Below are 17,112 nucleotides of genomic sequence, written 5' to 3' on the forward strand. Positions count from 1 at the left end.
CACCCTAGCATCCCATTTCATAAATGTCTGTTGCAAGGACAGTAAATAAACACAGGCACGACCTGTTATTTCTGTTTATCTGCATCCCTTCCTCAAGGAGCCAACCTGCCCTCTCCCAGCCCGTCCAGGTACTCTGCTGCCCGCCCACGAGTGCACAGAGGCAACGATGACGGTGCCCCATCTCCTAGCAAATGGCATCTGCACCGTCCGAGTCCTGGCCTCCGTGAGCAGCGCCCTGGGGACCCGGAGGCCTGCCAGCCCCTCGCTCTTGTTTCAGTTTCCAAGTTGCTCCGTTGCCTCCTGCGTCACAGAGCGCTCGCTGCGTGGAGGGACCCTGACTGTCTCCACCAGGCTGCTGGGAAAGAGCAGGTCCCTGATGGGAAGAGAGGTGGCCCATGGTGAGGCCACCCCCGAGCTCTGTGTAGGGCCCTGCTCTCCCAGCCCAGCCATTCACCAGGCCCCCTATGATCATGCCGACGGTACTGCGAACGGGAGGTGAGCCTGCGTGTTCTGGACTCGGGCGCTGTGATCAGACACACGGCCTGGCCACTCTCCACCGGACCCCCTTCCTTCATTGCTGAAGCTACTTGGAGTTGGGTGTCTATCATGTGCAACCAGGAGTCCTCACTGATGCAAAGATAAGGACCAGGGATTTCATTTCCTGATCCACAGCTGGGATTTGCAACATGAAGGGAAAAAACATCAACACCAATGAGGAATGTCAGGTGACATGGACAAGGAGAAGGAAAGCTAAGCACTGCATCAGAAACTTCTTTAACCGTGGAACCCTCTGGGCATGGACAGTCTGTGGGACAGAGCAAAGCCCTAAGGACGTCGTGAAGCTACAGCACAGGACGGCCTGAATCGATGTTCAATGCAGGACACTCTACTTGCATACCTGGCAACAGCGAAATTATCCTTAAAACATGCTGCTAACTTCTATTTAGTCTGCCGCAGAAAACTACAAAGAGGTCTGAGGTGTCTCAGAAAATTGCTATCCAGCTGGCCAGATATTCACAACCATCTTACGTAAGAAAGAATGAAGACTCACTGAAGAGAAGCTTCAAGGTTTTGGGGAGAGCGGGGAGACAGAGAGTGCGTCACGGTGGGGACAGTGCCACAGGGGAGGTTCACGCCCTCGGCCAGGCTGAAGTAGGAAGGGAAATAGAGAGCCCTGCTCAGAAGCAGAGGGGGCAGCAGAGCCCAAGCAGGTCACGGGGTGGGAGATAAACATCGGCGTCTGCAGCAGACAGTGCCTCCAGGGTGCGGGCAGCCGGGACCCAGGAGAGATGGGCAGCCCAGAGACCTGAGCCCTTTCTCAGCACGGGGCTCCCCTCGAAGCGAACAGAAAGCAGGGGTGCTACTGAGGGGGTCTTGGGGTGCAGGGCCACAGGAACAGCCTCCTCCCTAAAGGAACCACCCGCCTGGCACAGGGCCTCCTAGCCCCCCACCCCCTCGGTACACATGCAGGTCCTATGGCTGGGAGGCCCCGCTGGTCACCTGTCCTGGGAGGCCAAATCCCTCACACAGCACGTCTGTGGTCCGGGCTACGGGTTCACCCATCCAAGCAAACGTGCTAATAAGCAGGACGGCTCACCTCCGGTGAGTGTTGTTCAGATCGTCACAAACACAGCAGCTTTAAACAGCCAGCATTCGGTCCCTCTGCGTTTCGGGGACCCGCAGTCAGAAATCAGAGCGCCAACCGCACTGTGCTCCCTCGGGGCTCCCAGTGGGTCCTGCCACTCAGCGGCTGTGGCTGCACCACTGCATGGCCGACTCCCATGCACCGGCTCTGCTGCATCCTCCTCCGTCCGCCATCGGGGCACTCCTGGGACTCGGGGCGATCTCAGCACAACCCTCCAGTGCTTGCGTCTGCAAAGACCCCTTTCCAAACAAGGCCACATCCTGAGGTCCTGGGGGCCGTGGCTGTGGGGAGGACCCTCCAACCCACAGGGAAGACCGACAGTATAAAAAGATGTCAGATTTCCAAGCTGTTGGGAGTTATCATATGCATTTTAAAATATCTGTGGTTATTATGTTCAAGGAAAAAGATTCCAAGATGGAGAATTTCATGAGAACTGGAAATTTTTTTAATAACATATATGTTTTTTGTAATTTATTCCTTATTCTTTTTAAGAAACACACTTTAGTTGTTTAAATCAGTTTTATTTTCACAAAAAAACTGAGTGGAAAGTACAGAGTTCTCATACACTTGCTCTCCCCCCACATGCACAGCTATTATCCACATCCCCCCAGATGGACGTTTGTCACAGTGACAGGCCTGCCCAGACACGTCCCCATCGCCCAGAGCCCACCGCCTATATCAGGGCCACTCGGTGGTGCACATTCTGTGGGTTCGGACAGATGTGTGATGACATGTGTCACCCCCCCTTCAGGGTCACACAGAGCAGGCTCACTGCCCCGACACCCTCTGGGTCCCCCCCGGGTCCCTGCCGACCCCTGACTTCCTGTCCCCACAGTTGGGCCTTTTCCAGGATGTCACAGAGTTGGTGTCACACAGTGTGTGGCCCCTTCACACTGGCTGCTGTCACTCACTGATGTGCATTTAAGGTTCCCCCGCGTCCTTCATGGCCTGACAGCTCATGTCTTTGTAGTGCTGACTAATATTCCCTTGTGTGGATGGACCACAGCTTATTTATCCATCATGTGGCATGTGGGCTGCTTCAAGTCCCGGCAGTTCCGAATAAGGCTGCTGTAAACATCGCGTGCAGGTTTTGTGTGGATGTGTTTCCAGCTCTTCTGGGTAAATACCCAGGAGCGTGACTGCAGAACGGCAGGTACGAGCGTGTTTAGTCCTGTGGAAGCCACCTCACTGTCCTCCACAGTGGCCATGCCATCCACGTCCCCAGCAGCAGGAGGGACAGTCCCTGCTGCCCACAGCCTCACCAGCCCTGGGTGGAGTTGAGCCTCTTTTCATAGGCTTATTTCCCATCTTTGGATTGTTTCTGGTGAAGTGTCTGTTCAAGTCTTTTGCTCATTTTTTTTACCAGGTTTCCATTTTCTTACTGTTGAATTTTAAGAGTTCTTTGTCTGTTTTGGATAGCAGTCCCTTCTCAGGTGCGTCGCCGACAAATGTTTCTCCCGGACTGTGACTTGTCTGCTCCTTCTCTTGACATTGTTCTCATGGAGCAGAGGTTTTTAATTTTCATGAAATCCAGATGATGAACTTTTTTTCATGGATCACGTCTATCAGAGCTGTGTCTAAAAAGTCATCACCATACTCAAAGTCATCTAGATTCTCTCTTAGAGTTTTTTTAAAAGAACAAAATGAAAATTCCATGACTGAAAAATACAACTAATGAAATGAGAAATTTATTAAAAAGCTGTGACCCCCTTCCCTTCTCTCCTCTCCACAGGCCCTTCTGTGCTGTGGGGCCCATTCTCTTGTGTGGGACGACCCCCAGAGTTCACACAGGGTCTGGAATATTTCGTGTGCCCAACGGCCAGGAAGGAAGCCCTCATAGTTCATGGGACATCTGACAATGACTCACAAGGGCAGTGACTCAGAGTGGGTCAAGGGCAGCCCTGAGGTCAGGCTGCTCTCACCTCTCCATGAGCTCAAGAAGGTGGAGTGGACCGAACACTCTAAATAAAGACACAGAACACAAAGAGATCCGAGTCAAACTTGAGACACAAAACTTCAGTCTGAGATTTATTTTTGTAATACACCAATGAGATTAACAGCATTATTTCAGAAGAAAAGATCAGTGACTTTATGGAAGATATAACCAGAGAAATATACAAAATAAAATACTAAGAGAAAAAAAAGATGGCAAAAAATGGAAAGCACATCAGAGCTGTAAGACGACGTGAAACAGACCAACATTTAGGTGATCAGCGGCCCCAAAGGAGGGGGTGGGCAGGAGAAAGCATCTGAAGAAACAATCGCCAAATTTTTTCTAAACGTGATGAAACTATAGGCCAACAGACTTAATTTCAACAAATGTGAATAGAACTACACCAAGTCACATCATAACCAAATTGCTTAAAGCCAGGATTCAGAGGAACGCTTAAAGAAAGAAGAGAAAAAAGACAAGATAGAGGAACAAAGGTAAGAATGACAGCAGACTCCTCACCAGAAACAATGCAAACCAGGAGACAGCATCCACACAGAAAACTATACCCAAAATGAAAGAAAAATCTTTCAAACTGAAGGTCCACAGCCAGGGTGATGTGCGTGCACTCTGGCAGGGAGCTAGCTCAGGAGGCACCTCCCACACACACCCCCAGCAGCCCCACCTGGCTGCGCCCCCTTTACATCTGCCAGCGTGGAGTCAGAGAAGGCCTGTCACACACACGCGGCAAATGAGACTCAGCCTCTTGGTGCCCAGGTGCCAATCTACGCCACAAACTTGTCTCCTGCCTCACCGAGACCCCTGCAGTCACAGCCCTGCTCAGCTCTCATAATCAGAGCCTGTGCCTGCTCCCCTGCGCCTTCTCCTCAGGGCTTGCCTTCCTGTCCTGAGGGTCCCATTCCTGCAAAGGCCTCAGCCCCCAACCCACGCACTACACTGCTGCCTCCCAGCCTCCCCACGGGGTCCTTGCCCACTGTTATCCCACATTCTTCAAATGTCCTAAACTTAGAACCAAACACAGAAACTCCTTTCCCTGCCCCATGTTCCACTCTAGCCACTGCACCTCCCTCCCCGCCAGACCTTGGAAAGTCATGCATAAGTCACATTTTTCCATTTATCCACTTTCCATTCACCCTCTGGCCCAGCCAACCTGCCTTCCACTCGGATCACATCGCTCACCAAAATAGCCCTACATCACCAATGACCTCCGTGTCATGGCATCCAAAGGACACGTCCTGCTCTCAGGTTACTCGACCTCCCACTGTCTCCTGACCCAGCTGACCTCCCATCCTCTGAGATGCACCCCTCAGCCCCGGTGCTCTGTTCCCCCTCTTTAGTCCCTGGCCCATCCTCGGCCCTCGGCCGGCTCGTCCCCACAGCCCACCCCCAGGCCCTGGTGCTCCTCACCAGCTCCACGCAGAGCCCTCCACCCTTCTCCTTCCACAGGCCCCACTCTGCGGAGGCCCCCAGCCAAGCAGATGGCTCCAGAAGGGGGCCGGGCTCTCACACGGAGCTGCTCCCACCTCCTCTCTGGGGCCGGACGCTCAACTCGACGTATCGGAGATCAGACCCGGCCTCTCTCCACCTGGTCTCTGCCCAGCGCTCCCCCCACCAGGGCACGGCCAGAAACGGCGGACGCCTGCCTCAGACCCCACACAGTTCCCAACACCCCTCCTCCTGGATCCCCGCATCTGCCCACTTCTGCCCCACTCCACACCCTCACTCCAGCCCCAGCCGGGGCAGGGACGGCGTGTCTCCTGCAGCAGCAGCCCCTCCCCACAAACTAGCTCCTCCGCGATGCATCCTCCAAACCGAGCCCCAGCGAGCTCCTGGGGCGCAGGTCTGAGTGCAGCCCGCAGCCCCGAACGCCACTGTGTCCTCAAAGACCCGCGGGCTGCATGCTGAAGTCCTGCCCTCCGCGCTCCAGCAGAAGCCCCGGGTGGGCGCGCCCCCTGCACCGGGGGTCTCTCATCTCACTCCGCGAGCCCCCTTTCCAGACACCTCTTCTGACCCCAGTTGAAGCCATCCCATGTGTGTTCCCCAGAGCCACATTCTCTCCTCCGGAGCCCTTGTGCCAACCTGTAGCCTCGTGTTCACACAGCGACTGTCTGGCTTGCCTGCTGCCAGCCGGACTGTGAGCCCTGGGCATTTCACTGACCTTGAAGTCCAGGGACACAGCTCAAACCCTAGCATACTCTCCACAAATATTTACTTACTAATGAATAAACCAAATAAATTAGCTAATGTGCCCCTCCTTTCATATTAGCGAGAAATGGGGTGGCAATAAAACTGGTATTCTTTGCAAACATCAAAGCTGCTAGATTGCTTCGTGTTCGGGCATTCGTTACTCAATGTCTCTGTGACGGAGCCCGAAGTTTTTCCATATTTTGTACATCAGAACATATCCTAGGAAACCTGGCAGCGGAGCTCAGCTATGGACCTGGCGGGTATCACACATACATGCTGTGTGGCATGGGCCCCACGGTATTCAGCAACACGACGGGGTCCTGGCAGCCACACACAGGGACACGGGCACGGGGGGCCTCGCTAGCACAGGAGTCATAAGTCTCCACTGTGATCAGCAAGGTTCGTCCAGACCGGGGAGAGAATACAAATTTTCATGGCAGATAGGAAACCAAAAGGGGATACAAAGACCCACATATGTTGGTGAAAGGCAGCAAATGGGTCATTTACAGTTTCTGTAGGTGCCCACAGATCTCTGTATCCCGATAAAGGTGAAGGTGAGAATGAAATGCAAGGTCCATGCCTATGCTGTGAGGCCATGAGAACTGCCATCCGACGGGGCTGCCCCGTACAGTCGCATGCCTTCCTCTGAACCCAGGGACTCAGGACCAGAGGCGTGTCCAGAGATGGCGCTGGCTGAACCTGCACCTTCACTTTGGTGGCACAGAGCCTGAACACCAAAGAAACTCAATAAATACCTTTCTTTCTGAATGCAGAGCATGGCTTTCATTCCCTAGATGCTATTTACAGCCTTCTATTTACAGATATGGCCTTCAATTAATGGGAAGTCTATCTCTACAATGTCATTAAATAATCACAAGCCAGGGCAGCTACAATCAGCCAAAGGGCCCTGAGCTGGTTGTCAAGGGCACTGGCTCCAGGCCTGGTTTGCCAGCTTGTTAATCTGCTGTTGAAGCTGCCAGGCAGTCTCTTCACCCGCCCTGGCCTTGGCGTCCCCATTTGTAAAGTGAGAGTTGGAGTGGACGATCCCTGTTTAAGCCCCAGTGCACTATGATTTCAATCCCGAACGCCCATGCCCCAGGAAGGGAGAGCCACCGCACAGACGGGGCGCCAGCTGCCCGGCTCAGGACAGGATCCAGGGAACAGGGGCCAGAGCACAGCCCGTGCCAGGAGGATTACATTCTGAAAGCCCCCTGTGCCTTAACTATGACTAACAGTGCAGCCCGGCTGTGCGCTTGTAAGAACAGATGGTTGCAATAAAATAAAAATGGACGGAGGGCATGTGAGTGCATTCAGCTGGCAGCGGTGGCCCGTCCTGTGCACAGCAGGAGACACCATGCACTGGGCCCAGGAGACGGTGGGGGTGGGGGGCATGGGGACCCAATGGGATGGAGACCGACAGCAGGACCCTCAGAACTGCACAGAGCACTGGCTGCCATCCACCCGGCCCCTCACGTCACCCCACAAATGCAGAAATGGAAGCCCAGAGAGGTAAAGAAGAGAAAAACTGGCCAGGGTCACCCAGCTATGCAGTGAGTTTGAACTAAAACTCGAGTCTTGATTTCTAGGATGCAGTGATATAGCCTCAGGGAGGGCTGGGGCCCACGGGGGGCAGGAAGGCAGATGGAGGCCAAGGGGAAGGGCGTGACCCCAGTCAGCACATGCCTCCAGCCAAGCGCCCCCGCGGGGCCAAGCCGGGGCGATCATGGGGGAGTTCACACGTAGAGCAGGTCTGGTGAGACGGGGGCCTGACGGGGTGCATCTGAAAGGGCCCGACGGATAGTCTTTTAAGTGCAGGGAAGTCAGCAGTGCTCACCGGAATCGAGCGTAGCTGGATTCACATCCCTGGTCACAGTCTGTCTTCGGCTCCTCACTCCCAAGAGCAGGGAAGCAGCAGGCACTGGGGGACGGGGACAGGCTTTGGGGCCTCTGAACAGGCCCAGAGGCAGTTCTGGGATGACGGGACACCAGGAGCGTCCCTGTGTCTGTCCTCCTCAGCTTCCTGGAAGCTCGAGTCACTGCTGGTCCTCGACAGCCTTGCAGCTGTGCCATCAGCAGGGGCCCCAAATCCTCCGGCCATAACAAGGACCTTGGCCTTCTCAGCCACCATGAAGTCGCACGCCGAGGGAGTCTTCTTCTCAGGGTGAACACAGCACTCCCCTGCCAGCCTCCCACAGCTAAGCTCTGAACCCCTCCGGCTTAGAACAGGCCAGCCCTGTGCCCTTCTGACTGGCTCAGAGCGGCGGGAACCTGCTACCCCGGGGACTTTCTCCCCCGAGGATGCCGTGGCGACTGGCATCAGCACCCAGCCAGCCATTACGGGCCACTGCATCGCTCCAAGTCACCTATTACTTGTGGGCAAACTGACTACAAAAGTCAGGTAATAATCCCAGGTCAATGGACATATGTTCAGTATAGGACTGGCATTTAAGGCTTGCACGCTGGAGACTGTCACTCATGGGCTCTGACATCGGCCAGGCCCAGACGCAGTTTCCTAATAAGTTACAGGGCGTGAAAACGAAGTAGTTGAACTAAGGGGTCCCTGAGCTCTACCTCACCAGCCGATGTCAGGGATTCTGTCATAACTGGGGGACCAAACACCTTATTCACCAAGCAGAAACCACGCGAAGAGTGGAATTCGAAACACAGCAACGAACCTTCACAGGCTGGCAATCGGCGCCGCCCTCTGCATGGACCTGTTCCCCAGGCGTGATTTCCTAACATCAGGTGCTGGACATTTGGAAAATGACAGTTCACTGAGCTAGGCGGTCTTCCAAATCCCATCCTCTAGCAGCAAAACCTCTCTTTGCTAAAAGAGCCACTGGCCTCAGTACCCTGAGAATGATGTCAAGCCCGAGACTCCCGGAGAGACGGCACAGATGGCCAAGTGCCTCCTCAGCATCTTTGAGGCTCCGCCCTCTGGCCAACTGAGCATTCAGCTCGCGTCCACTAGAGGGAGCACCGAGCCGCCCGAGCAGCCCTTGTCCTAAGGGGAAAACCTAAAATTCCTTTAAGAGGAAATTCAAAAGCGTTTTATAGGAGAGAGGAAAAACATAAACAGATTTCCATGATCTGTGTGCCAATAATCTTCAGCAATTTTGAAAAAAATATTCCTGACTAGGCTCCAACTGGTCATAGTAATAATAATGGTATCAAACGGAAAACATCCAAGTTGAATGATGACAGGATGTGACAACTCGTACACTGGTAAGTTCTAGAAATTGTCAAGCTGTGTGTGTGTGTGTGTGTGTGTGTGTACGTATGCGCAGTGTGAGGGTTAATTTTATGTCACCTCGGCTATTCCATGCCACCCACACGCTTGGCTGAATACCAGCTAGAAGCTGCTGTGAAACATTCTTTGGTGGGATCAACACTTAAATCAGCAGGCTGTGTAGGCAGATGGGCCTCGTGAGGTGGGTGGGCCACCGCAGCAGAGAAAGACCGACCTCCCAGCAGACCAGCCCAGACTCCAGCCTGCACCCCAGCCTGCAGATCGTGGTCCTGCCGAGAGCCAATTCCTTACAGTAAACCTCTCTAGGCCTGCCCTGTCTGCCTGGTTTTATGTTTCATACCCCTTTTGTTCTGTTTCTCTGGAGAACCCTGACCTTCACACACACCTGACAAGGAATTTCACAACGAATACCAGCCTGAAACAGAAGGGAATGGTGAAATCCTGCAGGGTGAATATGGACATAAACTATATTTTCCTTGACGGGCTTTGCTAAGCACGAAATACCTTTCACTGGCCAGCCTCACTCAGGACGGCAGAAGAGAAAATCCAAGGCTGAGCACAGGTGAGGAATCCAGAGGGCAGCCTCCCCAGGGGCGCTGGAGAGGGGCTCCCTCAGGGTGGGCACAGGGTGGGGGGCAGGACGGCCTGCACTGCCCAGGCCCATCAAGAGAACTGGAAGCCCTCAGCCAGTTTCAGAGGAGGCCCAGCCTTACAAGCCCCGCCCGCCCCCCCAATGCCTGGAAAAGGGACCTCATGGGCAGGGAGGAATCAGTCCCGCCAATAACTTCTCAAATACAATAAGTAAGTCATCGTCAAAGATAAGACTCCATACGTGAAGTCCGCTCAATGCACGAGAAACGACAGATGCAGCAGACAGCAAAGCAGATCCATGGAGACGTCTGTTCTTGCCGACATCAGGCAAGCGGTGGAACAGAGATGCTCATGACGAGCCACCAGGGAAACGCTGATCAAAACCACAGTGCGATACCTGGTCACACCACTGTGTGGCGACACTCAGATCAGCGGCTAATAACAGGCACTGGGGAGGGCCCCGGCCCCTCGCACACTGCTGGGGGACCTCAGACGCTGTGCCCACTCTGGAGAACGACCGGTCTGGCAGCTCGTTAACATTAAACATAGAATCATCTCGGGACCCGTGAATTCCCCTCCTGGGTAAACATCCAGGAGAAATGGAAACAGGTGTCCACAGGAATTCATGTCCGCAAACATCCGTAGAAGCCCTATGCATCCGAAAAGTGGAAACAATTAAATGTCCAACTGATCAGTGGACAAAACAAGACGTAGTTTATCTGGTCATGAAGAGCACGGTAGGACTCCACATACGAGATGCCCAGAATCGGCAAATCCATAGAGGGTGGGACCAACCCGGCCCGGAACCTGTTTCTGCAAACAGCCCTTAAGCCAAAATGGCTTTGAAATTTTTAAAGGATTGTAAAAATGACATCAAATAAAAACAAAGAATATGTGATGAAGACCAGCAGACGAAGCAAACCTAAACTGACAAAGCAGATACCCGACAAAGCAAATTCTGGCCCTTTACAGGAAAAGTCTGCTGACCACTGGTCTAGACTATCTGAATTATAAGTGGAGTTTTCTCCTCTTTTCTGTTGTAGATGCAAGTTTTTTTTTAATTAAAAGAACGGCTTATTTTCCTCGGGCAAAGAAAATGTGTAATGATGGGAATATGTGGTGGGAGTTGACTTACAAATTAAAACCCGAGGAGCAATGCTCGTTTGTCATGTGAAAAGTGACTGGACGGGACACTCCTTGCTTACAAAGCCGCCTCGGCTCTGGGAAGCTCCCAGCCCGTCAGCTCAGCAGCCCCCTAATGCCAGGCTGCTCTGCAAGCCCTCTAAGGCTTTCCTGAACTCCTGCTTATACACACACACACACACACACACACACACACACACACACACACATACATACATACACACATACATACATACACACATACATACATACTTTGTGAACAAATGCAGGAGCATCACTTTTCAAGTGACAGGCGAGCATGAGCTCTGGGAGTTTGCAGCCCCTACCACCCCTCCCATCATCACCCGTCCCCCCTGCCCGAGGAGAACCATACATACCAGGCCCGACAGGGAGAAGAACACCTGCTTGTCAGGCGACCCCGGCGCAAAGACGGTGCTTTGGTATAAATCCAACAGGCTCCCTTCCTCAGAGCTGGCTGAACCGAGAGCCGTCCTCCTCGCGGACTGCTGGCTTCTTATGCTCTGAGTACTGGAGATAATTTTCCTGGTCGGTCTGTAACTCTGGGATGATACCTGGGATTTTCCAAAAGGCTGTAAGCCCCCACTGATCAGAGGACCTCTTCCTGGTCCCTGGTTACAGTGGCTCAGGGTACACTGCAGCCAGCACATGTGAAAGGTGCGATGTGTGCTGTTATTAACACAGCGTGTGTCCCTGCGGGGCTTGGTTCCTCCCACAGCACACATAACCTCTGGAAGTGAGAGCTCCATTCTTTAGTTAGCAAGCATTGGTTACATGATGCTGATTAAGTAATATTAAATGTACATAAAAGTGTTTTCAAAATGCCTCATGTTCCCTGATTTATAGCAGCTACAATGTTGTTTGAAATACTTCGGAGTCCCCTGATTCAAGGTCCTGAGTATTTTCTCCACATGTGGCCCAAAAGCGCCATGTTTAGGCTCCCCAGCAGACGGCGGTATTGGCCGTCGCGCTGTATTCACCGGCCTCGCATGCGCGTCCCCGGGCCTGGCGGGAGCTGAGAGACCAGCAGGAGTCGTTTCAGAGGGGGGCCCGTTTCGGAGCAGGCATTCCGTCCGACCCCTGGATGCACAGAGTGGAACTGGGCTCGGGGCAGGCAAGCCAGGGCCAGATCAGAGGAAAACAGCAAGTAAGTCCTCTGTCAGCCACTCAGAATCAGGTGCCAGGGACGTGCAGGTTCACAGGGAGGCCTCACACGGGGTGTAAAAGGAAGAAGACGTGAAGTGCTCCTAGACCGGAATGGCGGCCCCGCGTGAAGCCCGGGTGTGGAGGGCTCACCACCACGCAGGCTCGCCGGGTCACCAGGCCACCTTGGGGGCGCTTGGACAGCTGAGAGCGTTTGCCCCAGTGAGGGTGCCTGTCACATGTCACTGTGACTGGGCCACAGGGTCTCTGACACCCACTCAAGCTTCACTTTGGGAGAACGGGTGGGGGGCTGTGGAGCTGGGGGTGAGGGTGTCTGGAGCCTCCCCCGGGCTGGTCTCTGCCAGGGGCCTGGAGCAGGAGGCAGACCGGCCTCTCAGCCTCTCCTGCAAACCTCTGTGGAAATGTGCCAGGGCCCAGCTGGGGACTGTGTCTCGGTGGGACCCTGGCACACACCTCTGTCCTCACTAACTAGAAAAACTGCCTCTGAGGTGCCCAGCGCAGCAGGAGCAGTAGACGGGAAGGCAGGGCATGCGAAGGGCAGAAGCCTTCGCCGCAGCAGATGTCCAGACTGCGTGGACAACCTCACATGTCCCTCCGCCCTTGCTCCAGACACAGCTGGTGGCCACGGTGCCAGCCGCTCCTCCCAGGGATGCTGGGTCCAGGGCACAGCGAGCCGAAAGGGAGTCCCCATAAGGGGGACGTCTGCGCCTTCCTCCACCCCCCTTGCAACTGACTCCAGAGACACATGGCTCACAGCCTGACTTTGCTGTGACAAGAATCCTCTGACCAATATCAAAGAAACTCCTTTAGTTGCTAATGAAACTCATGAGGAAGGACAAGGGAATGTCTCTGCATCTGCCCCGGTGGCCTCTGCAAGCAGCAGGGGCCACCGAGCTGCCCCTGTTCTCCCTGGACACCCTCGGGCTGGCGCCCGGAGCCGGGCACTGCGAGGAGACATGGAGGGGCCGGCGACAGAAGGCCTTTGTCTGCAGCGGCCCGGTTCCCACGCTCACTTTCACACACACACACAAAGGAGCACAATAGTCCCTTATCCGCTCTGCTTTTCTTTTCTCGGTATTTACAGAGGGTAGCTGAACACAAGATGGAGGGAAAAGCTTTTTGTGCCCAAAACACTGCCCGGGAATTCAGTGATGTCATTTATAAAAATCCTTCCAAGAAAAAGGAAGGGGGAGACAGAGCAGCAGACGTGCACACAAACCCAACGGGACGGCCAAGGCGAGTGTATGCATGCCCCCGAAGGGCCGCTGCTCTGGGCCAGTGCTGTGCCAGCTGCCTGCAAATGCCGGCACACACTCTCTCTGCTCCCATCCCGCACTGACGGCATGTCCGGGACATCGCTCGTGGCCTCTCGGGGACGGGCAGCCCTCCCTCCTGCCCCGCGAGGGGATGGCTGTGTAAACAATGACGCCACCTTACGGTTCGTTTCACAGGCAGGAAAGAAAGCTGATTTTAGGGCAGCAGATGTGGCCACGTCATCCCTAAATCCAACTAAGTCACCACTTGAATCACAAAATCACGTAACCTTTTTAAGAGTGAACACTTTCCGAGCAGCGATGGCTGTCGGGAAGCTCTTCAGCTAGGAACAGAGCCTGACTCTCGGCCTCATGATTCTCATAAAAGTGCTCTTTCATAGAAGGAAAAGAGCATCTTCAACTTAACAGACTTTACATCAAGTCACACATTCATCCAGAGGGGCCTGCTGTCTAAAATCTAAGAGAAGATGTGGCAGTCCGTTTGGGCATATGCCATATATTTAGATGATGATGTGATGCTGAAATTGTGGAAGGACATGATGCATATTTTTTGATGTATTAAATTTTTTCTTAGATTATATACTGTAAGCCCAAGTATACCATTACTGCTCAAACATTACGGTCTCCAAGTTATGCCGTGGATGCCAAAGATGAGGTTTTTAGACTGCATTGAAACAGACACCATCAAATTTGCAGGAAAACAAGTAGATTCAGGTTTTAATCTCCCTGGTCTTAGGGTATCTCCCACTCCATGTGCCTGAGACCTGCAGAAACCTCTGTGCAAACCCGGCCCCAGGACAACACACTCGAGCTGCTGGGGCAGCAGGTAGCCCCCGAGGGCTCTCCTGGGGGAGCCCCAGACCCCATCCAAACAACTGCCCGGGGAAGCTCTCTGCTGCCTGGAAACCACCAGTCCAGCCAACACCTGATGGAAATCCCTGTTCTTTCTCAGGACATCCCATTCCTTCTGAAGGACCGACAACCGTGAAGCTCCCTTGGGTGCCTCCTGCCGTCAAGGACCCGAGAGTCCTTCCTTTCAAAGGGAACTGTTGGGAAGGGCAGGGCCTGTCTCCCCGGCGTGGGAATGTGGGGTCCTAACTCAGATCGCTGCCAGCTGGGGACAAGCCCACCTCTGCCCATCTACACCGACGGATCCTTTGTGATTTCCCACCTGGGCCCCCATCCCTACTCCCTGACTCTCCCATTGAGTCCCCAGGCACCTCGGCACAAGTGGGGGTGGAGCTCTACCCTCTCCCTGCTGCCAGGGCTCACTATGAAATCTGTCATACCCCCTCCCCTGACGTCGGGCTGGCTGTTTGCTCTGACAGCTCAGGCCAGGGGACTCGGGTGCTCACACCCACGCCTTCAATGTGGTGGGAGGGACGGCAGCAGCGGTCGGTGTGTCTGAGTGCTTTTTACGCATGTGGCACCAGCTGCGCGGAGCTGATGTGAAACGTGAGCAGCTGCTGCACGTCTGGGAGCCGGGGGTCTCAGGCCGAGGCTTACCTGCGCAATGGGCCATGCCCCCTCTGCGACAGAACGTTTTTGTGCGTCATTAGGAATAACTGAAATATGAGAAAACATCACGAGTTACACACAAGCACAGAGAGGAGGGCAGGGAGGCGCCACAGGGCCGTCTGTACACTTCCCAGCGGACAGCACGAGACTGACTGTGAAGTTCCCAGCGACAGGTAGGGGGACACAGAGGGACGCCACCGGGTGTCGAGTCCAATCAGCTGGCTGGAGGAACGCAGGCACTCCGGGTGCAGGAAGCCGGCACGGTCCGAGGAGCTGTGTCGGCAGAGGCCTGTATCACAGAAGCGACAGGAGTTGAGGCTGCGTCCTGCCCCCAGAGAAGCCACCACCAATGACCAGTGTCCCCTACTGTGGCACAACACGTCAAACACTGCATCCATTTGAACAACCACCGTTCAGAACTAAATTGCCGGAACACCCCACAAACTCTCACACACAGCACAACACAGGCGGATCTCAAGGACAGTCTGCTGAGCCACAGAAGGGACACCCGAAAGCCAATTCAGTGGGTCAGACCAACCCACGGCGACACGGCCAGTCGGGGATTGCCAGGGCCAGGAGGGGGGCCTCAGGGCAAAGGAACTGAAGCGAAGTCTGGGGGTAAAATGTTGTTCTGTGTTTTGACTGTGGTGAGATTCCATGGACTTCTGTACCCATCGACGTGCGTATTTTGTCAGAAATCACTGAGCCATATACTGAAAATGAGCATGTTTTACTGTGAGTTTATCTTAATAAAGTTAATCTTAAAATAATACATAAATGGAAAACCTATGTCCATTCACAAAGAGAATTGAGCTGTCAGGCCGTGAAGGACGCGGGGGAGCCTTAAATGCACATCACTGAGTGACAGCAGCCAGGGTGAAGGGGCCACACGCTGTGTGATGCCAGCTCTGTGACATCCTGGAAGAGGCCCAACTATGGGGACAGCAAGTCAGGGGTCGGCAGGGGCACAGGGGGGCCCAGAGGGTTTTCGGGGCAGTGAGCCTGCTCTGTGTGACACTGATGGGGGATACACATCATCACATCTGTCTGAACCCACAGAATGTGCACCACCGAGTGGCCCTGATGTAGGCGGTGGGCTCTGGGTGGCAGGGACGTGTCCGGGCAGGTCCATCATTGTGACAAATGCCCCATCCGGTGGGGACCTTGACACTGGGAGAGGCCATGCATGTGTTGGGGGAGAGGGTAAGGATTACTCAGTTACCTGCTATCTCCTTGGCCAGAAGCGCCCCCACACCACACAGATGGGGACAGTTCACTGCTGCCCTCAGTTTGAGGTCCTGGTTTCTGAACCCATGTGACTGGGTGTGGACACTGCGAGTCTTGGGAGCTGTGCGGATCCCCTTACTGTGGGCTGTAATATCAGCTCTACCCAACTGCCTTCTTTCTCCTGCAGGGGACTTGTGACAAACACAGTCTCTTTGGGACAGTCCAAGTTAAGTGAGCACAGGTGACAGTGGCAGGACACGGGGTTGGCCAGTGGGCACGTCAGCAGCGAGAGCCGGCTGGCCCTCCACCACCTGTCGTCCCAGGTGCCATCCCAGGTGCCCTCCCAGGCGCAGGCTGTCCAGGGGTCTTCGCTGTGTGGCCATGTAAACTACCTGTGGTTGTTGCTAAAATGCAAATTCCTGGCTCCACCTTGGTCACAGTGAACGGGACTCTCTCAAGTTGACACCCAGGAATTCATAGTTACGTTTTAAGCAGTTTCCAAGTGATTCTCCCGGACTCCAAGGCAGGCGCCTGACCTCACAAACACTCTGAAGGGTGTTACAAGCCTTGTTTTACAAGTAAGGAAGCGTGACGGCGGATGAAGCCAAGCACTTTCTCCCGGGCTGTCCGGGCAGGCGGAGACAGGGCTGCAGTCCACAGGGGCCGCCCCACGGAGGGGCTTCCTCCCGCTGTGTCACCGCCCTCAGCAGAACAGCTCTGCAGAGCGGAAGTCACCAAGGACGATGATTAGGAGCGACTCCCACCGTCCCAAACACTCTGACAATGGGAGACACCATTGCTTCTTTGGGAAACGACTGTGGGTTCAACTGCTTCGTCTCTGTTGCTGGAATGTTTAGGGGTGTCTTCTAAGACCCCTAAGGCCTGCAGGGCAGTGGTCAGGCACCCACCCGCTAGTGGACAGGTCATTCTAGTGTCCGCACCACGGGGGCGGCAGGGTCTCCAGCCACCAGCAAAATGAGGAAGATGCTTACAGGGCTCCAGTTATGTTCCCTAAGGAGCCGAGCACAGCGAACTCCTCTCTGCAAAAACGGACATCATTCCATTTGTCTTAAGGGGTTACAGCCCTGTTCCCACTGGGTGAGAATATTAGGCTTGGGTGAATTTTCCCCACATCCTTCCTCGG

This window comes from Manis javanica, chromosome 12 (assembly GCF_040802235.1).
Source record: "Manis javanica isolate MJ-LG chromosome 12, MJ_LKY, whole genome shotgun sequence".
NCBI lineage: Eukaryota > Metazoa > Chordata > Mammalia > Pholidota > Manidae > Manis > Manis javanica.